Source organism: Oreochromis aureus, unplaced genomic scaffold (assembly GCF_013358895.1).
Source record: "Oreochromis aureus strain Israel breed Guangdong unplaced genomic scaffold, ZZ_aureus HiC_scaffold_245, whole genome shotgun sequence".
Classification (NCBI taxonomy): Eukaryota; Metazoa; Chordata; class Actinopteri; order Cichliformes; family Cichlidae; genus Oreochromis; species Oreochromis aureus.
The window spans coordinates 112,804-137,042 of record NW_024108813.1 but is presented as its reverse complement, the minus strand read 5'-3'; the positions used below and the strand labels follow the sequence as shown (position 1 = coordinate 137,042).

General features: G+C 44.9%; 1 long non-coding RNA gene across 1 annotated transcript; it reads right to left on the bottom strand.

Annotated features, from left to right (window-relative positions):
• Positions 1-19,959: 19,959 nt before the first annotated feature.
• Positions 19,960-24,025, bottom strand: LOC120436838. Its single transcript, XR_005610622.1, has 4 exons — positions 23,975-24,025; positions 22,954-23,100; positions 20,472-20,633; positions 19,960-20,393 (listed from the first exon to the last, which is right to left on the bottom strand). It is a non-coding gene; the product is annotated as an uncharacterized LOC120436838 (long non-coding RNA).
• Between the last annotated feature and the right edge of the window lie 214 nt (positions 24,026-24,239).

The following is a 24,239-nucleotide window of genomic DNA, read 5'->3' as shown; positions in this document are numbered from 1 at the left end:
AGAAGTCTCCACAAAATGACTCAGAAACACAAATATTATTAATGAAAGTCCAAATTTCAAAAGGGGTCATACATGATCCTGAGAAATGTCCTTGAACATTTGAACATGAGTCAGAGGGTTGTCAGGTTTCTACACTGCATCGTGGCATCAAGCCTGAGATGTCTGTGTGAACAAGTATGGAGGACACAAATGCACAGACGGAGTCGAGCTGTTTACTGCTGATGAGGAAGGAAAATAGTCTGTTGGATATTAAAGCAGCATTTATTAGAGTAAGAACAGATACTTGTGTCCTTCATTTGATCCCCGTCAATTTACAGAAGACTTAAGGACCCTTTGACTTCTAACATACAGCTGCATGTTTACAATTTTATTATTGATTTATTTCTAACAAAGCGAGACTTTACTGATTAAAGACATATAATCAGACATATTACTGTTACTTTCTGAAAAAGACTCACATAAAGCAGATTTATCACAAGCAAACATCAAGACACATCCTTCATGGCTTAAAGTTGCAGTGGGACTCTTTCGCCATCTGGTGGTTGTAACAGTTATGACAACTGTTCCTGCATATATGTCCCTCCTCAGTGTGAAGAAGACTGGACTCCAAGCTGCTCCTGCTGATCACTGCGTGTCTAAAATCTATTTCCATTATGAATCAGGAAACTGTTTGCACCAATCATAAAGGCAATAAAATACGTCACACACTAAGAAATAACAAAAAGGAATTGTGGATTTCAAGGAGATTTTTCCCTCGTACAGAGAAACAAGTCACATTTTCTTTTTTTTCTTTTTTTTTTCTTTTTTTTTGCCTGTCCCATTTGGTTCTTAAGCCGTCAGAATTGTTGTCTGAAGACCAACAAGGATACCAAATGGATTTATTTTGCCAAATGGATCATCATGGCATTGCCGTATTGGTCCATTTGATCAAACTTTGTTATTATTTATTTTATTTTCAGTTGTTACAGATGGGACAGACATGACTGGGGATAGGAAAGGGATAAAGAAAGAGAGGAAGGAAAAGAAAAACAGAAGGAAAAGGGACAGTGAGAAAGGGCACTTACAAAGACAAAGAGAAAGAAAAAAAAAATCTCCTGGATCACCTGTTGAGAGAAAAAGAAGAGAAGACAAGCAAAAAAAACCAAACAAAAACAAAGCAACATACTAAACACAACACCATCACGTTAATCTAGCTAAGTGTGAACAGCAGTAAATACTAAATATTGAAAGTTGTTGTGCAGCACGCAGGACAGACAGCGCACAATGTGCTTTGAAGTAGCAGCTAAGAAAGGTGTAGTTTATGTCTACGAACAGTGAACACCCGTGTGCACACCTGTGTGGATCAACACGCTTGTATACAAAAGGTTTCCCCATGTAACGGTCTGCTAGAGGGTGTGGAGGCCCATAGCTCCGTCCCCAGGGCATGAAGCAGGCATGGAGGAGATCCAGGCTCCAGACATCCAGAGGCCCCAGAGTGCGAGAGCCCAAGGAGTACCACCGGAGGGCATCCGTGCCACCTTCCTGGGAAGGGCTGAGGAGATCCCCAGACGAGGGGGTCACCCAGTAGCCATGGAGCAGAAGCCAGAGGGGCTGCACCGCGTGCCCGCCGGTTCTGCCGGCAGCCAGCTGTGCCAGAATGAACCGAGTTGCAGGCCCGAGGCCGAGGCCCGAGGGCCCCTTTGCCCCGGAAGAGGCCTGACCGGCGACAGGCACCAGGCCCCGCCAAGTAGCCACCGGGAGTGAGCTGGTGCATACCTGAGCGCCCAGCCCCAGACACCAAGAATCACCAATGCACCAACCCCTGAGGGCATCAGTTACCAGCGGGGAGTGTGGTGAGGGGAGATAGGCCTCCACACTTGGAGGGCCTGGGAGTACCCAGGAGGTGGAGTCTAAGACCCGACCTGACATATAGACACAGACAAACAGGCACACACAGACACAAACATGCTTTCCCACCCTCATGCACACATATACAAACACTCAGCACTCACCCAACGTAGGAATAGACATACATAGACATGTACACACAATCATACTCCCCAAACATACTCTATGCCCCAGGTCCAGGTACCCTCACCCCCAGAGGGGAAACGGCACCAGACCCAAGAGATGTGACCCTTTCCCCGGGTGGAGGCAAGCAGACCGCCCCAGGCTCCGCAGCAGCAGGGAGGCCAATCGGACAGCCAACACCTCCTCCCAGCCCCCGCCCGATGGCTAGTAGAGAACGGGGGTGTGTGAAGACCCCATACCTCCCTCCTCCCGCTCATGTGTAGTGTTGCTGCGTGTTGTTCTAAAGTGCATTTAAAACAAGGGAGGGCATGGTGCTGCTGCCAGAGAGCAGCAGGTGTTAGCACGGCCCTCCCGAGAACCCTCAATGTCTACATGGATTTAAAATTGAGAGGTGGGCACCGGCGCCAGAGGTAGGGTTGAATACACAGACCGTCCTCTGGGCGCCGTTAACGTGGTCACCCTCAAGGCCCTATATATATATGTGTGTGTGTGTTATGAGAGTGTGAATAATGTGGATGTCTAAGTTGTGAAATAAAATTGAGGCACAGGTGGCCAGAAGGGGACAGAGGGGGAATGCCTCCCCTGCACCCTGGTGACACACCCGCACCCCAAGGCCCTACCTGTGTGGGTGGGTGTGGTGGAGCGGGAAGAGGGAGGCAGCCGGGGATGGGGAGGAAAGAAGGGAGGGGCAAGATGCCCTCCTTAGGGCCAACTCCCGGCTGACCCCAGTAGGCACCCCGTCCTCTAGTACCCACCAAGGCAAGGGAGCCCAGGCCCATCCATACCGGGGCCTATGGCAGCAGCACCGCTAAGCCCCACAGGACCTGGGGAAGCCCACCCCACCGCAGAGGGAACTATACCCACCCCAACATTCAATCATCTCCAGACTACACAAGACAACAGACACCCAGGTTAGGTTTATTCTCCACCTCTCCTGTGTCTCTCCCCCACCTGCAGAGTGGACTTCTGCAAGGATGGAACAACCTCCTGCCAGTTGAAGAGCCCCCAGTTAGGCCGATGCACCAGAGGCCCCTGCGCCAGGGCTGAGCCCCGTGCACCCACCCGCCCACAACCTCGGCGACACACCGGCGAGGACCGAAAGCCCCTAAGGCCCAGCCAGAGCCCCATCACGGAGACGAAGCACCCCCGAACCCCAAGCCCCCGCCTGCCCCGGATCCACTCAGGGGCAGCCAGGTTACTCAGGCCAGTAACCTCGTCCGCCAGTACAGACCATCCCCAGCCCCGCTGCTGCGCAGCCACGAGGAGAACACCCTCTAAGAGCGACCAAAGCCACTCACCAGGTTATGACCACAACCCCGGGTTGAGCCCTCCAGGGCTAACGTCTCTAGGGGTTCTCCTGGCGCCTAAGCCCATCCCAACCTCCACATCAACCACAATAGCGAAGGCAGGACCAAACCATGACCCCCCACCCCACTAGGGTCATGAAGCCGATCAAAGGAGCCCAAAGGGATTGATCAAATGTGGTGGCAGAGGCTGTATCAAGACTAATGTGATCTATTAGATGGTTTTTATATTGATTAGAATTAAGATTATTTTTATTTTTCCAGTTAAGGAGGACCGTTTTCTTGGCAATGCATAGGGCTGTAAAAACAATGTGTGCTGTGTTTATTTCTGCAGTGACCTCATCCAAGTTGCTCAGCAAGCATACTAAAGGGAGGTTGGAATGTTACATTTCAGACACTTTGATAAGTCTTCACATATCTCACGCCAAAACTTCTGCACTGGTGGACAGAACCAAAGGGCGTGGATGTAATTGTCTGGTGTATTGCCTTGACAGTGTGAGCAGTTGTTGGAAGATGTAAAGCCCATCTTGAACATCCGATGACCAGTATAGTGCACTCTATGTAGTATTTTGTATTGTATTAATTGCAGACTGGGATTTTTAATCAGTTTAAAGGGTTTTTAAGCATACCTGAGACCAGAAGTTTTGGTCTAAGCTTACTGATAAATCTGCTTCCCACTTTGCAATAGGAAGGGATATTGATTCATCTATTTTAGAAAGTGTTCTGTATATTTTAGATAATAATTTTGGGGATTTAAGAGTAAGAAATTGTACCGCACTTGGTGGTGTTTGTAATTCAGCTTGACTGAGGTTAAATCTCTTTTTACTATGGATTTAATTTGTTGATATTCTAAAAATCTTTTCTTGTTGATCCCATATTGTGTAACTAGTCTGTCAAATGGAATAAATTCTGTTCCCTCTAATATATGTTCTAAGTATTTAATTCCTTTACAACTCCATTCTGGAAAATTAATCATATTATTGTTTTGTAATATGTCAGGGTTATTCCAGATAGGTGTACGTTTGCATGGGATTAATGAGGACGCTGTCATTTTTAGAAACTCCCACCATGCTGTCAGAGAAGAGCTGATGTTGATGCTTTTAAAGCATTCATGTCTTTTGATGTTTGAGCTGATAAATGGTAGATCTGAAAAAGTCACATTTTCTTGATGTTCTTAAGTCCTTCCAGATGTTTGTAATGGTCCTTGAATGCAGCATCAGTGTTACAGGTTGTGACTCCTGTGAACAAACTGACACAGTGTGATATTACACATATTTAAATCTTTACTGATGATGTTGAAGCTGCTGAAGGCTCAGTGAAGTTTTGTCTTCCTGCAGGTGAACAAGTGAAAATCTGAAAGTGATGCACAACACAAGAGGGCGCCTTCATCCTGCTAACAGGGATGTAGAGGAGGTTAAAGCACCTCAGCTCAGTTTGTCCACATGTTTTACATTCTGACATGTTTTTAGGCTGAATGAAGCCTTTATCATAAAGTGCATTGTGTCATAGATCATTTTTACATAGAACTGTGTCCTTCATTGAGTTATATAATTTTAGAAAAACTTTGCATAATATTGTATTAAAATGACTTTTTCTGTATTAAACTGTTTCTCTGTTTAGTTACAGGCCATTCGTTCGTTAGAAACACATAAAAATGCACATTTAGATTAGCTGATAATTTACACGACAACCTCAGTTTTGTGTACAAATGTGACAAACATGACGTTTGCAGATTTCTTGAATCAGCTGAAGAAGACTGGACTCCAAACTGCTCCTGCTGTAAAACTGATATCACTGCTATGCTGGACCCTAAGTGCTGTACTGTTTTCAATACAGGCTTTTTATGGAGATGAAGGTGACTTGAATGAAGCTTGAGTGATGAGAGGTGGAACTGGGGAGGAGGTGCTTTGCACAAAGGCGTCTATGAAGGAGAATGACAGATGCACAGTGAGATTTAAAGTACGCAGCATGAATGGTGATTGGCCTGGAGAAGGCCGGGAGAATGTGATTGGACCAGACCAGTGATGACACAAACAGCTTGACAGTGGAAGTGATAAAGCTTAGATTCAGCCGGCAGCACCTGGGAGCGGACAGATGTGAGACCATAGATCTTTCTTATTGAACTAACACAGAAGCTTTATTTCAGAGCCTGAACTTTTTTACTCTTAGTTGAGTAACACGAGTGTTTGTACTTCTACTTAAATACAGAATGTCTGCACTTTTGCCACCTCTGCTTTTTAGTAGCTCCAGGAATGAGAACAGAAAAACATACATTGACAAAAAGTGTAGTGGATTTATGAACATTATCGTGGCTCAAGAGTTGGCAGTTCGTCTTGTAATTGGAAGGTTGCCTCCATCATCCAGCTCATGGTAGTCTAAGGAGCTGCTTAGGTTTACCTCACATGTGAGATCATGTGCCTTGGAGTGCATTATGGACAGGAAGGTTTCAGGTCCATGAGGTGAGCATATTCTGGATGTGCAGAGATCACCTTATGCAAGTAAGGCACGAACTTGCATGTGACTGCTGCCTGGATGTTACCTCATCCATAAGTATTAAAGGATGGACATAAACATCCTCTTAGTAATGACTGAAGGTCCTGTGGGAAGTTTTCATCAATAAGTACAGTATATGTACAGCAGTGGAACAGAAGCTGTTGTGGTCTTCTTGTCCTCATGTGCCAAGCTACCATTTTATCTTTCTCTCCACCTTTTGCTCTTTATTTCTTTCCTCTGTGTGTGTGTGTGTGTGTGTGTAGAGGAGTGTGTGTACGTAAAAACGATTTGTGTGTGTAAAAATATTCACACAAGTTACAAGTTATTTTTGTTAGGGTCTGGTTACAGATACAAAGCAAATAAACACGTGTGAAACTCTGCACTCAAGTTTCAACTTACAAGTACAAATTTTGACCAAATTTTTCTTCATTTCAGCTGATTGGTCAATGTCATGTCAATCACAAATTTAACTATCTAATCAGAGAACAGATGGGTTTGGCTGACGACCCACGGCCTGCTAGGAGGTGGCAATGCTAAAGACAACATGAGGCAGACATCCAGCGAACCCACTAGGGTAATTATGGAGATAATCCTGCAAGAAATTCAAGAATTCCGAAAGGAGAACAACACTCAGCTGGACGACATAAAAGGTGAAATTCATGAGACTAACAGGAGAATCAGAGAGGTGGAAAACCGCATTGAAGCAGCTGAAACCAGCGTTCAAATACTGGAGCGGGTGATGAAACACGTATTTAAAGCTCAAGCCCGACGCGATGAAAAAACTGACCAGGTGACTGACCAGGAGGGGAGAGCCAGGAGAGTCTACAGAAGGAAATCTCCTCAGTAAGAACAAAAATAATAACAGAAAAGGACGTTACAGGCAAAAGGTATGGGACTATTTAAAGTATTATGAGATGATCAAAATGTCTTTCTCTTTGCTCCCTTTCTGAGTAGACAAAACCTTATCATGGAGGACATTTTCTTTCGTTATTGGCATGAACAATTGTTTTCAATGGACTAAAACACAATAGAGGGCCCTTCCTCTGCAAAGGTACAGAGGGGACCTACCTCCACAGACTTTTCATCTGGCAAGCTAAAGGGACTGTTTATAAACATCCCTATTTTGGAAACCATTTTGGCAAATATATGTTCTCCAAAAGAGTTCTTGGTTCATTCTACAAAGTTACTTTCTTTTATTTATCAGGGCACTGTTTCCAGAGAGGCTGAATGTAGCAGAATGAATGGAATACTGAACCCTATCAAACACTTCAAGATTTTATCTAAGATGAAAAAAGAGAAGGCTAATATTGTATATTTACAAGAGACAAATCTAGACGACATAGAACATAAAAAACTGCAAAGGATGGGTTTCACTAAGGTGTTTTTCTCATCACATACATCAAAACATAAGAGGCGGGTTGCAATTTTGATATCTTAAAGGGTTTCTTTTCAAAAAATGTATGAAGAAAAAGATGTGGAGGGTAGATACATTTAGGTCAGAGGAAAGATAGAAGGATCTGATTTCACTTTGATTAGCGTATATATATTTCACCTCATAGTACTTTCTCTTTTTACAAGAAGATAATAGAGTTGATGATTAGCCAGTCTAAAGGATTCCTGGTCTGTGGAGGTGATCTGAATATACATTTAAACCCAAAACTTGATATATCAAAACAAACAGGCTCCATTAAAAAAAAAAAACAATTGGTAAAAAAGTGAAAGAGTTGATGAAGGACATGGGTTTGATTGATGTATGGAGGGAAATGTTCCCTTATGAAAAGAGATATACCCATTATTCCTCACATCACTCATCATATACTAGAATAGACTATTTGGTTGCATATAGCAGGGACAGATCAAAACTGATCGACTCAGATATTGGAACAGTAGATCTTAGCGATCATGCCCCAATGCATATTGTAGTTGACTTAGAGGGAAACAAAAGAGATACAAATATGGAGATTTAACCCCAGCCTACTTAATGATGCTAATTTTAGGAAAGAAATGAGCAATGGAATTCAAATGTACATGAAAGAAAATGATAATGGAGAGGTGTCACCACTGATTTTGTGGGATGCAGCAAAGGCAGTATTAAGAGGAAGAATCATTGCAGCAGGAAAAAAAATTACCAGGAAAAACTACAGGACTCTCAAAAACAGCTGAGGCAGCTAGAAAGCAGCCATGCACAAAACTAAACTCCGTCTACACTAGAACAAATTAAAAAAGACTAAGAAATGAAATGAACTTAATGTACACTCAGGAAATTGAAAAGAAGATGCTATTTTCTAGACAGAGATATTATGAAAATGGCTCAAAATTTACAAAACTATTGGTGTGGAAACTTAAGAAACGACAAGCAGACAATACAATATACAAAGTAGGAGATCTCCAGAAAAACAAAATAGAAAGTGTTACGGGCTCAAATATTGAGCGAGAGCACAAAAACAACAATTGGTCCAGGAGAGTCGGTCAAACAATGATTTTTAATGAACACATGCGTGGGAGATGAACACTGTACGCAGACAGCATAAGATCTCAAAATGGTGGAGCACTGCTCAAACTCTTATAGCCTCTAGTGGCCCCCACCTAGTCATAAAAGCCTAAACATTCACATTCTTTCTCTCACACGGCGCCTAAGCTATGACCTTGGCTCCCTGTTTATCTGCTCCTGCTGAGATGGGACAGAAAACCTCTCCAGTATATTCTGCTCTCTTCTAATCAGACAAATAAGGTCATGACTCTCTGAAAACAGTATTTCTTATAACTCAGCCGTATAATGCATCATAAAACAATATCGTTCATTCACAATAAATCAGCAGTCCAATGTAATGCAAATCAGTTTAACAAATGTAATAGTTATCACCTTCTTCTAATTCAGGAGAATAATGCAAACTAAAACTACATAATAGTTTCACAATCTTTAATTAGGGGTATAACATGGCATAAGGTAATGTTATAATCCCACAAAAGTAAGCAGGACAAGATCTGTCTGTCTTTGAAACCTTTTATAAACAACTCTTTTCTCAAACTACGGATGTCGGAATTGATCAAATGGACACATTTCTTGAAACGCTCAAATTACCTGTCATGAGTGAAGACCAGAATAAATAACCAGCCTCTGAAATAACAGTAAATGAATTAGAAAATGCCATAAGAAACCTGCAAGCTAATAAATCACCAGGAAGTGATGGGTTCAGTTCCGAATTTTATAAAGCATTCAAAGAGGATTTTATTCATACATTGAGAAAAATGTGCAATTGGGCACTTGAAAAGGCACAAATCCCACCCACCTGGAAGAAGCAATTATCTCTCTCATTCCAAAGGAGGCCAAAGATAAGAAAGAATGTGGGTCATACGGCCGATTTCCATACTTAACATAGATTACCGTATCTATACATCTATAATAGCAAAACGAATGGAAAGAATACTCCCTAACCTCATACATAATGATCAAGCTGGCTTTATACATAAAGGTCAAACCCAAGATAACACAAGACGCACCTTACACATAATGAACTATATACAACAACATACAGAGCAGGCTGTGATCCTAAGTCTTGATGCTGAAAAGGCTTTTGACTGTTTGTTGACAATACCTATATAGAGTTTTGCATGGTTTGAATGAGCCGGTAATAAAAAATGTAAAGGCATTATATGATAACCCGACTGCAAGGCTTAGGATTAATCTGACAGTACGTTTGCACTAAGTACTGCAGCAATTTCCTAATGTTGTAAACCAGCTCAACATTTGGCAATAAAACCCTTTCCGATTTCCGATAATGGTTACCTAACTCAACCTCTAACATTGGAGAGGGGAGTAAGACAAGGCTGTGCCTGGTCTCCTCTTGTCTTTGCTACATTTCTGGAGCCACTAGACCAATATATAAGGCAGAACAGAAAAATTGCAGGTGTTACAATAAAGGATGTGGAACATAAAATACCAATTCAATTCAATTTTATTTATATAGCACCAAATCACAACAAAAGTCGCCTCAAGGCGCTTTCGCCTCAAGGTGCTTATGCTATGCCGATGATGTACTCTTATTCCTATTCTTATTCTAGAATCGATTCTCATATTAAAATATGACACAAACAGCCACGGCGATACATGTGGTTTGAGCACATTTCCCCTGTTTTAGCTTCACTTCACTGGCTGCTCATTTCTTTTAGGATTCATTTTAAAATTCTTCTATTTGCTTTTAAAGCTCTCCACGGCCTAGCCCCATCATATCTCTCTGAGCTGCTACTGTCATGGTCCTGGGCCACGTTGGCCCAGTATTCTTAGTTTTCATGTGTTTTGTACTGTGTTCTTTCATCATGCTGTGGTTCCTAGGTTCTGTTAAGATGTCCCTTATTTTGGTTACCCCCTGTGTGCTCCTCTGTGTATCTGTGAGCCCTCGTTTCCCCTCCTTGTGTTTCATTCCATGTCTCCCCAGCCCGCTACGCCTGTGCTTTCCCCGTGCTCTCCTGTCTCTCTCTCCTCCTGTCTGCACCTCTGTACTTCCTGTTTTACTTTGACAGTCTCCCGTCAGTGTCGCGTTTCTCCTGCCATGTCTTGTTACGATTATCTGTGTCAGCTGTGTTCCCCGTGTGTCCCCACTTCCCTCGTTAACCCTCTGTGTATTTATGTGCATGTCTCTCTCAGTTCAGTGTCGCTTCGTCAATGTCTCCTCCCGAACCTGTGTGCCTCCCTGTGTTCCCTCGGTCCTCAGCTTAGTTCTCCCAGTTTAGTTTTGTTACTTTGTCAGTCCTGCATTAAAGCAGCATTTTTGAGTTCCACTTCAGTCTCTGTGAGTTTTGCATTTGGGTCCTCATCTGCCTCCACACAGCCGGTTCATGACAGTACGAAGCGACCACGACATGGACCCAGCAGCTCACAATCCCTCCGCTGAGCTCCGTGAGGATTTAATCTACACGGTGGAGTACCACTGCCAGGAGTGGGCAGCGCTGCCAGCGGAAGAATATCGGGAGACCGTAGCCATCCGTTTACAGAGGATGGTGTCCGGACTCCCATGGCTATTCGGCGCGCTACACCCCCACATCCAGGACTTCCTCGTCTCCACCATACGTATCCGCCCGGAGCTGCCTCTCCAGTATGAAGAGTCGGAGGATGTTCAGCCCGGTCCGCTGGAGGATTCGCGGCCCGGCTCGTCTCCTCCCTCTTCTCGACGAAAACGCGCTCACGCCGCCGTCGCCCAAAAGTACAGCTGAGCTGGCTTCACCCGTGGGTGAGAGTGACTGTCGTCACTCACTCAGCCCAAGTTTTCTGATCCCGGACTTCAGGACTTATCCACCACTGTGAGTAACTCTGTTTTGCCCGCCATTGTGTTGCCTGAATCGGATAACTCCGCCACTCTGTGTTTGGACTCTAAAGACGTTATTCCGAGTGACACCTCCGTGCCGAGTTATTCACCGGCTGTCCTAACCAGTGACCTTTGTGTTCCTGAGCCATCAGATTCTTGCAATGCTCGCAGTGTTTCCTCTGAGTTAGCCAGTATGAATGTTTTACCTGTGGAGTTAGCTGAACCAAGGACTGTTATCCTACACCAGACTCACCTACATACTGCTACCAGCATTGTAGCCCCGCAGAACTGTTTTAATCAGCCTGTATGTTTTGAGGTTTCCCAGTCTGAGCTCAGCCACACACCACCATCAGCTCTAGATGTAACAGTGCATGCTGTGGAGCACAAACCATCCGAGACTGAGCGTTCTATAGGTGATGCTCCTTCAAATGACTGTTTCATGTTCCAGCCCGTTTTGTCTTTAGACATTTCTGATATTGCTCAGCCAACTTCTCAACCAGCCACTGCTCTCTCAGCTCCTCAAAGAGTTACTGTGAATGAGGCCTGTGTTGCTGAGCAAGCCAATTTACCGTGTACTCCTAGCGTTCTGCCTGAGCCAGGTGACACAGACTATTAGCCATTCCTCTGCTATGAACAGTTTAATCTTTAAACCAGCTCTTGTATCTGTGACTCCCAGAGTTGCTCCGTCAGTTTCTCAGGCTCTGGTTTTTCCTGTGCCACAACTCGAAAGTGCTAACTCGGATACTACCTGTGTAACCTCGCCTTCTCCCGTGCCTGCTAAGCATGAGACTGTTTCTGTTTTTCCTTGTGGACTCCTTGAAACTGTGTATTCCATGCCTGCTAAGGTTAAGAGCCGTAAGGTTTTGTCTGCTATACATACACTGGCAAATGAATTTGGTTTGAGCACTGCAGAGCTCGTTGCACAGGTTAACTTTTCTGTTCCCCGGTCGTGTCAGTTTAACTCTGTGCGCCATGCTTTTCGGCCAAGTTTCATGGACTCTGTGTGTACTACGTCTCGGGCTACATCCCGTACAACTGTGTGTAGTGTTGCTTCACACCCAGGTTATCCAGACACTACTTGTGTGAAGTCCCCAGTGCCTGTGACTGCTCCTACACTCACTCTTCCTAAGACTGCTAATTATGACATGGACAACTTAAGTACAGCAGAGTTGCTTGAACCAGCCCACCATAAGTCGTGGTTTGCTGAAACTGTGTTTGGCACCATTAACCTAGTTTACCCAGTGACTGTTACTGTTTCTGTGCTTCGCTCTCCACCTCCAGTTCCTATACCCAGGGCAGCTCGGGCCCGGCTTCCCCTTGCACCCGTATCAGTTCCTCGGGTGAGGGTGGCTGAGGCCCAGCTGGTCCCTGCTTCTGTCTCCAGCCTGGCAGAGGCTCCATTCATCCCGGCACCCGTACCTGCTCCTCGGGTGGGGTTGATGGACACCCAGCCATTGCCAGCACCTGTTCCGCTCCCGGGTGAGGGCAGCTGTGACCCTGCCGACTCCTGCACCCGTCTCAGTTCCTCGGTGGGAGCAGCAGAGGTCCAGCTAGGTCCTGCACCTCACGCCTGCTCCCAGGGTTAAGGCTGCAAGAGCCCAGTTCGTCCCTGCACCCGTATCTGTTCCTCGGTGGGATGGCTGGTGTTCGGCCAGGCCCTGCACCCGTTCCTGTTCCCCGGAGGAGAGCAGCCAGGAGTCAGACACCTGCTCAGTCACCAGTTCAACTACCTGCTGATCCACCAACATTACAGCCATTGTTACAACCACCACTACAACTTGCACTTTTGTCCATAGCGCAGTCATTAGCTCAGTTAGTAGCACAGTTTCCTGTTTTGTCACCAGCTCAGTCTCTTGCACAGTTATCAGCTCCATTATCTGTTCAGTCATTCGCTCTGTTGCCACCTCAGTTTCTTGCTCCATTGCCTGTTCAGTTATCAGCTCAGTCATTAACTCTGTCACCAGCTCAGTTAGTAGCTCTAAAACCCGTTCAGTTTCTGCCACCCTCTGCTAGAAGCTCTTGTGAGCCCACTCAGCCAGCTGAGGACTGCGTGGTGCTGACAAAGCTTGGACAGACTGTTTGCACTGCACAGCCCCAGCCGTTGCATCCCAAGCCGACTGCGTGCCCTGTGCAGCTACAGTTAGCGTCCGCTGAGCCAGAGGTCTCCGCACCTGCTGGCTCTGCATCTCTTCTCGCTGGCGGTTCAGGAGAACCGCTCCAGCCATCCCTGGTCTCCGCTGGGGGTTCAGGTGAACTGCTCCAGCCATCCCTCGTCTCCGCTGGCGGCTCTGATCAGCCCGGCCAGCACCTCCTCGTCTCCGCTGGGGGTTCAGGAGAACCTCTCCAGCCGTCCCTCGTCTCCGCTGGCGGCTCTGATCAGCCCGCCAGCACCTCCTCGCCTCCGCTGGGGTTCAGGCGAACCTCTCCAGCCGTCCCTCGCCTCCGCTGGCGGCTCTGATCAGCCCGGCCAGCACCGCCTCGTCTCCGCTGGGGGTTCAGGAGAACCTCTCCAGCCGCTCCTCGTCTCCGCTGGGGGTTCAGGAGAACCACTCCTGCCGTCCCTCGTCTCCGCTGGCGGCTCTGATCAGCCCGGCCAGCCGCTCCTCGTCTCCGCTGGGGGTTCAGGAGAACCTCTCCAGCCGTCCCTCGTCTCCGCTGGTGGCTCTGGTCAGCCCGGCCAGCACCTCCTCGTCTCCGCTGGGGGTTCAGGAGAACCTCTCCAGCACCTCCTCGTCTCTACTGGAGGGTCCAAGACACCGTCGCCTGGTCCGGCCTCTGCATCTGCATCGCCGTCGCCTGGTCCGGCCTCTGCATCTGCATCGCCGTCGCCTGGTCCGGCCTCTGCATCTGCTTCTGCTCCACCGTCGCCTGGTCCGGCATCTGCATCAGCTTCACCGTCGCCTGGTCCGGCATCTGCATCAGCTTCACCGTCGCCTGGTCCGGCATCTGCATCAGCTTCACCGTCGCCTGGTCCGGCATCTGCATCAGCTTCACCGTCGCCTGGTCCGGCATCTGCTTCTGCTCCGCCTGGTCCAGCTCCAGGTCCGGCATCTGCTTCTGCTCCGCCTGGTCCAGCTCCAGGTCCGGCATCTGCTTCTGCTCCGCCTGGTCCAGCTCCAGGTCCGGCATCTGCTTCTGCTCCGCCTGGTCCGGCTCCAGGTCCGGCATCTGCTTCTGCTCCGCCTGGTCCGGCTCCAGCTTCCGCTTCTGCTCCGCCTACGCCGTCGCCTGGTCCCACCTCGTCTGGTCCTGTGCCCACCAAGCCTCGACCGGTACGCCCGACGCTTGAGAGCCGCCGTCTTCCACGCGGTCGGCCTCCGGACCCGCTCTGCAGCCGCCGCCGTCTTCCACGCGGTCGGCCTCCGGACCCGCTCTGCAGCCGCCGCCGTCTTCCACGCGGGTCGGCCTCGGACCCGCTCTGCAGCCGCCGCCGTCTTCCACGCGGTCGGCCTCCGGACCCGCTCTGCAGCCGCCGCCGTCTTCCACGCGGTCGGCCTCCGGACCCGCTCTGTAGCCGCCGCCGTCTTCCACGCGGCCGGCCTCCGGATCTGTTCTGCCGCCACTGCCACTTTTCACGTGGCCGGCCCCCGGAACAGCCGAACTGAACTTTTGTGCTGTCGCCCCCCGGGTCAACCTCCTGTTCTCTATGGACACCGCTTCCCTGTTTTGAACTGTTTTTGTGTGTTTGTGGACTCAGTTTTGGTCTCGTGCTCCTTGTCTTTTGTTTGGTTTCGTTCCTCCGTCCTGGTCCCCGCCTCCCACCCTGGGTGGGTTGTTTTCTGTTTTTCTTGTCTTTTGGTTCTTGGGTTTGGGCTGTCGGGAGCCAGCCCTTGAGGGGTGATGTCATGGTCCTGGGCCACGTTGGCCCAGTATTCTTAGTTTTCATGTGTTTTGTACTGTGTTCTTTCATCATGCTGTGGTTCCTAGGTTCTGTTAAGATGTCCCTTATTTTGGTTACCCCTGTGTGCTCCTCTGTGTATCTGTGAGCCCTCGTTTCCCCTCCTTGTGTTTCATTCCATGTCTCCCCAGCCCGCTACGCCTGTGCTTTCCACGTGCTCTCCTGTCTCTCTCCTCCTGTCTGCACCTCTGTACTTCCTGTTTTACTTTGACAGTCTCCCGTCAGTGTCGCGTTTCTCCTGCCATGTCTTGTTACGATTATCTGTGTCAGCTGTGTTCCCGTGTGTCCCCACTTCCCTCGTTAACCCTCTGTGTATTTATGTGCATGTCTCTCTCAGTTCAGTGTCGTCAACACGTCAATGTCTCCTCCCGAACCTGTGTGCCTCCCTGTGTTCCCTCGGTCCTCAGCTTAGTTCTCCCAGTTTAGTTTTGTTACTTTGTCAGTCCTGCATTAAAGCAGCATTTTTGAGTTCCACTTCAGTCTCTGTGAGTTTTGCATTTGGGTCCTCATCTGCCTCCACACAGCCGGTTCATGACAGCTACAGCCTTATACACCCACCCGCTCTCTCAGGTCAGCGGATCAGCTGCTCCTGAATGTACCCAGGACTGGGCGTAAACTTAGAGGAGATGGTGCTTTTGCTGTAGCAGCTCCAAAACTGTGGAACGAGCTTCCTTTAGAGATTAGACAGGCCAGTTCTTTATCTGTTTTTAAGTCACTCTTGAAAACCCACCTCTTTACCCTGACCTTTGACACCACGTGAGATGTTGGTTTTTATTTTTATTTCAGTTGTTTTTAGGTGATTCGATGCTGTTTTATCTTGTTTTTGTTTTAATATAGGGCTGTTTTAATTTTATGTATTATGTGTTTTATTTATTTATTTTTGCTGTTTTCTGTTATTCTATTGTTTTAACTTATTTTCTGTACAGCACTTTGTTCCTGTGCTGGGTATTTTAAAGTGCTTTATAAATAAAATAGGATTCACTGCATCCAATCCAATGTATCCAATTCCAAGCAGGAAAACACTTTCCCAATGTCACGTCTGGTGTGGCAGATGTGTGGAGAAGGAGAATAGGCTCCAAGATGCAACTTTTGATGCGAGTGAGTTTTATTAGTAAGCAGTGTTGGGACTAACGCGTTATTAAGTAACGCGTTACAGTAACTACGTTATTATTGTGGTAGTAACGAGCACGGTAACTAGTTATTATGCCAAAACCAGGAACGCGTTACTCGTTACTGGGATTTAGATAGGCTCGTTACTTCGTGGTGGTGGATATCGCGAGCTTCCACAGATTCAATAACATTAGCAAGTGGTGGAGGCCAGCAGGTGGATGAAGGAAAGGGAGGCAAGAGGAGAGACCCGAAGCGGCCGCCGGTCCGCGTGTCAGGTGAACTGAACTTCAGGTAAGAAGTTATGACCTGCAGTCTATCGGAGTCAGATATAAACCAAGTTTAGGTGGAGTTTATTTTCGGTATGCTGACATTTTCGTACTGCGTGCTAGCTAGCATGACGGAGTTTCTATACAGCTGTGTGGGTGCTATGTTACTGATGTTGAACTTTATTTTGTTCATACGGTTAATTATTAGAGTTGCCAACCGTCCCCTAAAAACAGAATCGTCTCGTATTCAGAGAAAATATTACTGCTTTTTATTGAGGTGAAAAGGAACACAGTTTGTCCCGGACTTCAGCTACAATGAAAAAGACACAAAGCTGAAGCTGCACAGCTGCCTCTTCTTCTCTCATTCTCTCCGTTTCTACTTCAATCACGAAACTGATCAATGATCAGCTGATCGGCTTTTCTCTCTTGTTTATTTATCGCCCACTTTGCGCCAGAAAGAGGAAACCAGTGGATGTCGCGTTAAACAACAGCAGCACGTTTAAGCTTGATCAGCTGTTGTTAGAATTTATTTAATATTAATTTCTAGTATCAGCTGATGTTTGCTGGAGCCACAGCTGTAAAGCTGCTGGTCATGATATCGGTTTGGTTATCTGGTGAGAGGGACACATGCAGATGAAACCAGGAGATGTCCTTACTGAATCATCAGAGCTGAACAGGTGATGGAGAAACAGGTTTACCTTTTAGGTGACATGAATGAGTTGAAGGAAGTTATGAACTGTTTCTGAGAGACAAATAACACCAGGATCCTTTTCTATGTAGCTGACAGCTGGTAACTGTGCAGGGGCGGGTCTAGCAAAGTGTTGCCAGGGGGCCGGGTAGGGCATTAACAGGGAAAGGGGGACAAGGAAATACTTTTCTTTATTATTCTCATTTAAAATGTCTCGCTTTAAAAAAAATAATTATCTGAGTCTTACAACAAACGATTGATAGATTGATACATATATACCATCAGAACAGTGTACATCACTGTCACAACAGTGTTTGTTTTCATTCAAAGGCTTTATGATTTTTCCTATAATGGTGGGCGGTCTCTAGTCAAAATGCCCGGGACGATTGTTTTGTCCCAGTCCAGCTCTGTATGCAGCTCATCTGCAGTCTGGTGTTACCTACATCTTCCTATTCAGAAGGCAGAATTTCCAAGTTCTGAGTACAATCAAAAGCACCACGACTGCAGTTTTGGTGTTGGATGTAAAAGCAGGCTAGAATCATGGCGGGTCAACGACAGTCCAGGCGTGGGATTTCTCTCGTGGAAATGTGCACATTATTTTTTCCTTTCTATTGGTAGGTGGCACAGTGCACTTGTGGCAAGTAAGCAAGCTAGAAGACTGGCAATCTTGCTGGGTATCCAGTTACGGAAGCAACACATTAACAAGAGAATTCTGAGTAAAACCAAAGTTACTTTCCTAGTAACTAGTTACTCTGAAAGTAACGAGTAACTTGAAGTAACTGAGTTACTTTTTTAGAGAAGTAACTAGTAATGTAACTAAGTTACTAATTTAAAGTAACTTACCCAACACTGTTAGTAAGAAAGGAGAAACAAACAGGAATGTGGTGGACATAAGCCAAGATCTCGAATCTTATGTCCAAAGAAACAAAACAGGAGCCCCAAAAGATCTCAAAAGAAAACATGAGATTCCAAAACCAAAAGTTCAAGAAAGAAACTGGAGCCAAGAAACAGTACAGGAACAGTTCAGGAAGCCGACCCGGAGGCGAACAGCCCAGGAGTCCGAAACACAACAGTTCAGGGGGCCGACCACGAAGAAGGCAGTGGCGGCAACGCAGTCGAAGGAAATCCAGAGACAGAAGGCTGAAGCAGCCCCCGACTGAGCCTCAACACTAACCTAGCGGCTCTTTAGCAGGGGACAAAGCTGGAGGCCCTGAGTACTTTCTCTCACACTGAAAACACTGGAAAGATTAAATTATTTGAACATTACCTAATAAGACTGATTCAGGACAGACAATTAGTTATTTTAAACTTTCCTAGCAGTCCTTCACAAACAGGGAACAGTCTGACTATTCTCTCCATCTGTCAGCTGCTGCTGGCTCTTCCTCCTCCTCTTCCTCACACACTGCTGAGTTTGTCCTGGTGGATCATCAGGGGTGCAAAGCCTCACAGATGATGTGCAGCAGTGGGTCCCTCAGTCTGTCCTCACTCTGGACACTTGCAGTTGTCACACATGGAAATCAAATGTGTGATAAGCTGCACACTCAGAAAAATAAAGGTGCCAACTGGAACCAAAAGTGGTTCTTTAGACTGATGCCATAGAAGAACCTTTTTTGGTGTCACAAAGAACCTTTCAAACAATGGTTCTTTGAAGAACCATTTCTTTCAGTGGTTCATTGAAGAACCTTTAAAGGTGCCCCAAAGAACCATCAAGAAATGGTTCTTTGGGGCACCTTTAATGGTTTTTCAAAGAACCTTTTAAAAATGGTTCTTTAAAGAACCATTTTTAAAAGTTCCTTCAAATGGTTCTTTATAAAACCATTTTAAAGAACCTTTTTTGAAATGGTTCTTTAAAGAACCATTTAAATCTTTCAAAATAAAATGTATCATAAATTGAATTTAAGTAGGGTAAAATAAATACGAGCACAGCATAGACATATATTAATGGTTTATTGCCATTTAGCAGTATACCAAAAGACAAAAGGCACCACATCACTACTAATACATGTCACATATTAGTCATTTAAACAGTAATAACATTTTTACTATACTATAAATAAATAAATAAATATATATATATATATATGAATACTATATCTAAAGATAACACAACAATTAATACATGGATTGTTTAATTTATAAAACATCAAAAAGTGATAAACACATTAGAAATAGCAATAGCTTCATAACAGACCAATAAATCAAGACATTTTCATCAGCAGATGTTTGCATGTTCAGTAAAAATATTTCAACAACAAGTTTTTGAATAAAATTATCAAGGAACTTCAGCCTTACATTATGTAAGGTAAGTTTAATGTTAGACTTAGGGCTGCTCGATTATGGCAAAATGATAATCACGATTATTTTCACTGAAATTGAGATCTCGATTATTTGACGATATTTATTTAACAATAACAATGTATTGAATAATGGCTTTAAAGATTGTCAAAAATAATATAAAATAGTGTGCAAATACCGATAACAGTGCAAATGTTTGCAATATAAAAAAAATAAATGAAAATGTAAACATTAATGTTTAGTGAACTTCAAAATACTGCATAATATTTATGCATACAAATAACCAAACATCAAGGCAAGCTGTGTAGCCACACAATGCACAATTGCATGAAACTGACATTGAGGTATGTCAACTAAAGTTGCTGCTCCTTCATTGTTTGATCGTATGTCACTTTGTGAGCGGTCTTCAAATGTTTGAATAAATTTGTAGTGTTGCTCTGTGGTGCAGCTACGACACCGTAGCAAAGTTTACACACTATGTCTACTTAATCCACGTCTGACTCATGAACCCATAATGTTTCCACACCACTGAAGTTGTTTTATCTCTCTTTCAACCAGCGGCATTCTCTCTTCAGCAGCCATTATCCTCTCCAAATAACTTCTGCTTAGCTTCCTCGGGTCCTCTTAATTATTATGACGTGTGTTCGAATCGCAGAGAGGTGCGCTCGATTTGCCACACGGAGCAGCGCGATAGTAAAGCACGAGGGAGGTGCTAATAATCGGCTCAGTCATTTTTAATGATCGTTGAAAGCCCAGATCGTAATCGAGATTAAAATTCGATTAATTGAGCAGCCCTAGTTGGACTCATGGTTCTTTGTTAGTCCAGTTTAGGATAATGTCTCTGACATATGTGTCATATCAAATATATGTCATATCAAAACAACCCCACACCTGCAGTTGTTTCAGTTTTTTACAGGTGTTTCCTGTCAGCTGGTCAACCTCACTCAGGTGGACATCCATATCAGCCAACCAAACGAAAAGCTCCTCCCTTTGTGCTTCAAATCCCTCCCACTCTGAGACAAGGAGCTGAGAGAGAGAAAACAAGGGTCAATTATAAAGAAGAGAGAAAAGTGAAACCCTCCTCAGAAGGTCTGACTCGCATACCTGCAGTAGACCTGTGATGGACTCCTGTTTGGCGTTCACGTCATCCCAGTGTTGCCAGCAGCCGAGTCTGCAGGGTGCCCTGGAAGAGCCGAGTTAATGTAGACTCCTCCTGGTCAGGCTGTCCAGCTGGATGAGCCGAGGTCTCCCCTCTCGCCGCCGCCTCTGAACACAAAAACAGAAATTGCATGTGAACCAGGAGGTGCAGATTTTTTTGCTATTCTTTCCTAAATCCAGACTTGATAATGTGGAGGTATTTGGAAAACTTTTTTGGCCAGCGGATGACTGTTGTCTCGCAGAAAGTCAAATCAAATGTATGCGATACACAATTAATTCACAAGAACAAATTATAAAAAACAAGTCCAGTTCTTCCCTGATTTCAAGTGAATTCTGCATCAAAACAGGGTAACAGAATTAAAACGAGAGTTTGCAGCAAATGTGAGCACTAAGCCTCACTTTGTACAAGCCTGCTATTAAAGTTCTCCTCTATGCAGATGACTTTCCTGTTTTCAAGGCACAACTTGGATCTGCTGTACAAATCTTATGGATACACGCTAAATGAAACAGTAGTGTGCACGACTCCAGATTCTGATCCCTCGTCCTAATATGGTCCCAAAAGGCTCACAAAAAACATTGGAATAGCAATAAAGCAAATGTTGAGGCTTCTAAATACAAAGTCCATAAACCAATGGCTGACATGGGTTTTATCGTAAGGGTGATAAATATACAACATATGTTCTTAAGACTAAAAGTATAATACAGATTTTAGTCTGAGAGATTTGATGTTCATTTACCTGCAGATGCACTATACAGGGAGTGCAGAATTATTAGGCAAATGAATATTTTGTCCACATCATCCTCTTCATGCATGTTGTCTTACTCCAAGCTGTATAGGCTCGAAAGCCTACTACCAATTAAGCATATTAGGTGATGTGCATCTCTGTAATGAGAAGGGTGTGGTCTAATGACATCAACACCCTATATCAGGTGTGCATAATTATTAGGCAACTTCCTTTCCTTTGGCAAAATGGGTCAAAAGAAGGACTTGACAGGCTCAGAAAAGTCAAAAATAGTGAGATATCTTGCAGAGGGATGCAGCAGTCTTAAAATTGCAAAGCTTCTGAAGCGTGATCATCGAACAATCAAGCGTTTCATTCAAAATAGTCAACAGGGTCGCAAGAAGCGTGTGGAAAAACCAAGGCGCAAAATAACTGCCCATGAACTGAGAAAAGTCAAGCGTGCAGCTGCCAAGATGCCACTTGCCACCAGTTTGGCCATATTTCAGAGCTGCAACATCACTGGAGTGCCCAAAAGCACAAGGTGTGCAATACTCAGAGATGGCCAAGGTAAGAAAGGCTGAAAGACGACCACCACTGAACAAGACACACAAGCTGAAACGTCAAGACTGGGCCAAGAAATATCTCAAGACTGATTTTTCTAAGGTTTTATGGACTGATGAAATGAGAGTGAGTCTTGATGGGCCAGATGGATGGGCCCGTGGCTGGATTGGTAAAGGGCAGAGAGCTCCAGTCCGACTCAGACGCCAGCAAGGTGGAGATGGAGTACTGGTTTGGGCTGGTATCATCAAAGATGAGCTTGTGGGGCCTTTTTCGGGTTGAGGATGGAGTCAAGCTCAACTCCCAGTCCTACTGCCAGTTTCTGGAAGACACCTTCTTCAAGCAGTGGTACAGGAAGAAGTCTGCATCCTTCAAGAAAAACATGATTTTCATGCAGGACAATGCTCCATCACACGCGTCCAAGTACTCCACAGCGTGGCTGGCAAGAAAGGGTATAAAAGAAGAAAAACTAATGACATGGCCTCCTTGTTCACCTGATCTGAACCCCATTGAGAACCTGTGGTCCATCATCAAATGTTAGATTTACAAGGAGGGAAAACAGTACACCTCTCTGAACAGTGTCTGGGAGGCTGTGGTTGCTGCTGCACGCAATGTTGATGGTGAACAGATCAAAACACTGACAGAATCCATGGATGGCAGGCTTTTGAGTGTCCTTGCAAAGAAAGGTGGCTATATTGGTCGCTGATTTGTTTTTGTTTTGTTTTTGAATGTCAGAAATGTATATTTGTGAATGTGGAGATGTTATATTGGTTTCACTGGTACAAATAAATAACTGAAATGGGTATATATTTGTTTTTGTTAAGTTGCCTAATAATTATGCACAGTAATAGTCACCTGCACACACAGATATCCCCCAAAATAGCTAAAACTAAAAACAAACTAAAACTACTTCCAAAAACATTCAGCTTTGATATTAATGAGTCTTTTGGGTTCATTGAGAACATGGTTGTTGTTCAATAATAAAATTATTCCTCAAAAATACAACTTGCCTAATAATTCTGCACTCCCTGTACATGCCTGCTCTGTGGTTTTCCACAACGTTTTGCAAATAACTATTTAACACAGGAAGTAGGTGAACTAAAACAAGTCATCTTTCTTTGTGAGAGGACAATATTAATGAAACAAACCTCAATGACATCATAGAGATCCCTAAAGATGCTCCTGCTGCTTTTCTTCCTCCTCATCCTAAGCTTCCTCCTCCTTGTCCTCGACATCCATCCAATTGTAATTCAATCTAATTGTTTTTCTCCCTCCTCTTCCTCATTTTGTTGGAGCTGTGAAAAGAATTAGTGTGAATCTGAATTATTTTGTGCAAACAAGAAAATCTACAGCTTTTTAGGTCAGAGGTAGTCTTGTGATTTAAGCTAGGTAGAGTAGATTTATGTGTTGATGCTACCTGCTTCATCTCTGCGACTGGCTGCTGAGTGATATTTACACCCTGGCTGGATTACAAACTTTAACCACGTGCTGAACTTTGGCCCAGCATTGATACCTCTTGTTAGTATAATGACCTCTTCTTGGCTTAATGTACGATGGTGGATAAATGAAACGTACAAAGAAAATTTAACTATATTACAAATGGACATATATCTTGGTAACATCAAATGGCCGGAGCATAACTTGTCAACTAGTCCAAAAATTAGTTACACAGGAACAGTCACAGACACATCTTCTAATGTGTCACATTTCTATTCATTCAAAACACTTATGCATTGCTGTGTTTTATACAGCTCTTACAGAATGCAAAGTACAGGCTGATGTGAGTATTTAATGTACGGCTCAGATCTACTGAATTTCAGAGTTTCTAGAGCAGACACAGAGCTGACATCACAACAGGCTTCAGGCGCCATTTTAGTGACTTTAACAATATTATAAATTTTAATCAGTCTAGCTGACATTACGTTATGTACGCAGCACGCAATAGAATCACATATTTTAGAAGCCAATTAGTTGGGAGCACCTTCACTTAATTATAACAGTGGTTTTGTTAGGAAAACAGTTCTTTATACCGATACTAAATTGCGTTAACGTCAACGGCTAACGTACGTAGCATAGCTAACTGTTATTGTTAGCACAGCATTAACAGCAAGCTACAATGAGGAGTAACAAAAACAAAACAGTAAAAAGGTTTTAATGAAAACGTTTTACCTTTTCCAACAGTCCCAGAATCCAGAGCTTCAAAGACCAGGAGGTACTCAAGACTGTTATCCATTTCGCTGTCACCGTCCGTGAGAAAGTGTTTTTTCCCTTAAAGTTCAAGGCCCGTCGGTCGCGCAATCTGTCTGCGCATGCGCAACCCAACGATTGACCCTCTCTCTCTCTCTCTCACTGTCATTTATTTGGCTCGAAACACATAAATTGCTCAGTGATAAACAACTACTGAGATCATTTACCTAAGCAGTGTGCTTTGTCA